The following is a 3393-nucleotide window of genomic DNA, read 5'->3' as shown; positions in this document are numbered from 1 at the left end:
GCAAGAAAGGAAATAAATATCTGAAAGCCTATAAAGCTCAGTAACACTGGATATGTTCAATAGCAACTAAGACATAAGGGGCTTTATTTTTTTTTCAAGCTCCATCATTAAGAGACTGATTAATTACACAGTGCAGAAATTAAAATCTCATGGCAACTCACTCCAAACAGTCTGCACTGCAAAGCATCTGTAATTCAAATAGAAGTTTCAGATAAATGTAGTGTGCAGTGAATTCCAGCAGTACCTCAGGCTCTGGGGTACTGGGCAGACGGAACCACACAGATGCCAAACCCTGCTGATCTCTCACACAAGTGAGCCTGTGTGGCCAAAGGCTTCTTTTGCAAAAACCCAGATGCTTGTGCTGGCAGGCAGAATGTAAAACACAGTGGTCTGTAGCACCTGCCTCTTCTGCATCTTCACATTGGTTAGTCCCCAGAAGTTTTAGTTATGTCTGCTTTATTCTCTGTTCCAGTTCATGCTTGTGTTTAATAAGCCGTTCTATTTCTGTTCCTAAAGTTTGCAGGTTTTCCTTCGTGGGAGGGGAAAAAATGATAAGATAAGTTATACAGGGAAATTAATCCATCAGCACAAAATGCACTAATAAGTCAAAATTAGTGTTTATGTCAGCAGGTTGATACTTTCAAGTATCCAGAACAAATGCAAATTATCAGAGTCAGAAAAAAAACAAACTCATTTCAATAAAAAACTCAAAGCTCTTGGCAAGTCCTTTTTTGCAGTTACCAGTACTCCACAGGATGCCCAGAAGGTAGAATGCTAGTTCCCCTAAGCATTTAAGGGAAATGATGATTACAGGAAGAGATCTCCAGCTTGTGCACAACCCTGCAGCCCAGCTGGCAGCCTGCACACCATTTTCCAGCCTGCCAGCTCTCCGTGGCAGCAGAGGTGCTGCCCCAGCAGCTCAGGAGGGCCAGGCAGGCAGAGCCCATGCTCCTGGTTCCACATGCCCAGGGGAGAGCATGGAGAGACCCTGCCCTGCTGAAGGCACAGGCACTCCAGGTCTTATCTCAAGCAGCAGCCCATTAGTGCAGCATACTCTGAGGGTACCAAACTGGAGGAACATGGCATCATGTCACGTAACTCCCCGGTTAACCTCAATGCTATCAGTGGCACCAAATCACAATGAGCTGACTTCTGAAAAGCCTTTCACAGCATGCAGTGAAGGAAGCATCTAAGAACCACAAGAATGTGCACAAGAACTGGCACAGCTACTCACTTTCAATGTAATATTCTTCAGGAATGTATCTTCTAACACAGCCTGAAGCTTCCTGTTTATCTCTAAGGAGAGTTCCAAGGTGAGCCCACTGTCTGCAGGGTGAGATGTATACAGAGATGCCATAATCCCACCACGCCTGCTCAAGTGAACTTTGTTGAAGTCAGAGGCCTCTGATGAGAGGGTTCCAGCCTCTTCCCTCAAAATATAGCTCTGAATAATTCTGGAGGATAAAAAAATAAAAAAACAACATCATAGCATTGCAAGGCAGAGAAGAGTCTGATGCTGAAATAACTTTAGATTCCTGACATGAGTAATTTTACTTTCAAGCAGTACTGTATTACCAAAAAAAAGCAGTAAAAGTTTACTCCTGCAATTTCTATGCCAGAGGAAAACCTGGGATACCAGTAGTGATACAGGAAATGCTGGCAAATCAAGAGACTACAATGTGCAGCATTTACTTATTTAAAAGTATTCTGAAAAGATACTGGGACAAGAAAGATCTTTCTGGTAAAAAGTCTACTTTTCTTTGCTGAAGGACTCCAGACACGGAATCTTAAGCTTTCTACACATGAGAAAAAAATTACAAAGTCACTTCTCAAGAGTTTAGGAGGGGCTGGTTCAGCTCAGCCTTGCTGATAAAGCAATTTGGGTTTTCCCTCATCAATCTGTTTCATTAACTACAAATGCAGAATTGGAGAAGTTGTTGGATATTTTTGCGTTTTTCTGCAGCTGGCGGCAGGAGACTTTGCTCAGACTGGGGGTTGGGGCTGTCCAGCCTGGAGAAGAGAAAGACCTGGGGAGATTTCACTGGGGCCTTCCAAGACCACAAGGGAGCCTGAAAGAGCTGCAGAGGGACCTTGGACAAGGACCTGGAGTGCCAGGACAAGGGGGAATGGCTTTAAACTACAGGAGGAGAGATTTAGATGGGATCTTGGGAAGGAATTCCTCCCTGGGAGGGTGGGGAGGGCTGGGCTGGAATTCCCAGAGCAGCTGTGGCTGCCCCTGGATCCCTGGGAGTGTCCAAGGCCAGGTTGGAGCCCCTGGGACAGTGGGAGGTGTCCCTGCCCGTGGCAGGGTGGGGCTTGAAGGTCCTTCCACCCCAAATTCCATGATTCCAACCCAAAGATAACCTGGATTGGAGGCAGCAGTGCCTGGGGGCTAAAGCACCTTCCCAGCTGTTATCAGAACAGGAGTTGCAGACATTTTATCCCTGGGTTTTCTTCATTGTCCCTCAGCTGGGAGGTGATGGGAACGACCAGCAGGAGCTTCCCCAGGCCCTGGGAGTGGGACACTGGGAAGGGGACACTGGGAGTGGGACACTTTGGGAACGGGATACTTTGGGAGTGAGACACTGGGAATGGGACACTGGGAGTAGGAGACTGGGAATGGGACTCTTTGGGATACTGTGGGAATGGGACACTTTGGGAATGAGACACTGGGAATGGGACATTTTGGGACAGTTTGGGAAGGGGACTCTTTGGGAGTGGGACGCTTTGGGAGTGGCACTTTTACAACCACTATTGGCTTTGTGGTTTATCCTGAGACAACAGACCCAACCATAAATTGTCACTTCAGGGCCAGCATTTAGTGCCAGCTCAGGGAAATGCAGGGTGGTTGGGGCAGGTATTAAACACCCCCAATAAATCCTGGAGGAGGATCCCAGGGTAACCATGCCTGCTTGCCAAATCTGTTTGCAGAGCGCACAAAAGCAATGAGGAAAACATTGCAACAGCACAAAGGTTTTCTCACAGCTCCACCACAGGCTTCTGCCTCAGCAAAGCTGATTGTTGGTGCTTTTCTTCCAGCCCCAAACTGGGATTGAGCCAGGCCCTGCATCCATTGGGACTGGGATGCTGTGGCTGTAGGATAAACCCCCAGCCAAGCCCCGCAGGGAGCCATTTATCCTGTTTGGAGCCCGTTTATTTTTCCTCCTTCCCCTGAAGATGTGTGTGAGGAGCAGAGATTCAGCCAGGCCCTCTTCCCAGGCCCATGGGATGTGTGTTTCTTTCCCATTTCCTGGAAGCGCTCGGTGTTTGGGGAAGGTTGCTGGGCCACGAGGAGCTGCTGGACACCATCCACAGCCCCTCTCAGGCATTTTCTGCTGGGTGGGACTCCCTGAAAATCCCTTCAGCTTTGTAGGGAAAGCACTTTTCCTACGG

The 3393-nt window shown here is 47.9% G+C and overlaps 1 long non-coding RNA gene across 1 annotated transcript; it reads right to left on the bottom strand.

Moving 5' to 3' along the window:
- Positions 1 to 307: 307 nt before the first annotated feature.
- On the bottom strand, positions 308 to 1707 carry LOC136304080 (uncharacterized). Its single transcript, XR_010724373.1, has 3 exons — positions 1576 to 1707; positions 1235 to 1454; positions 308 to 529 (listed from the first exon to the last, which is right to left on the bottom strand). It is a non-coding gene; the product is annotated as an uncharacterized lncRNA (long non-coding RNA).
- Positions 1708 to 3393: the final 1686 nt, after the last annotated feature.

The sequence above is a fragment of the Chamaea fasciata genome, unplaced genomic scaffold (assembly GCF_029207755.1).
Source record: "Chamaea fasciata isolate MVZ Bird 193981 ecotype frontalis unplaced genomic scaffold, bChaFas1.0.hap1 SCAF_47, whole genome shotgun sequence".
Taxonomy (NCBI): Eukaryota; Metazoa; Chordata; class Aves; order Passeriformes; family Sylviidae; genus Chamaea; species Chamaea fasciata.
Note: the sequence above shows the minus strand (reverse complement) of the source record. Positions and strands in the feature narration are given on the sequence as shown.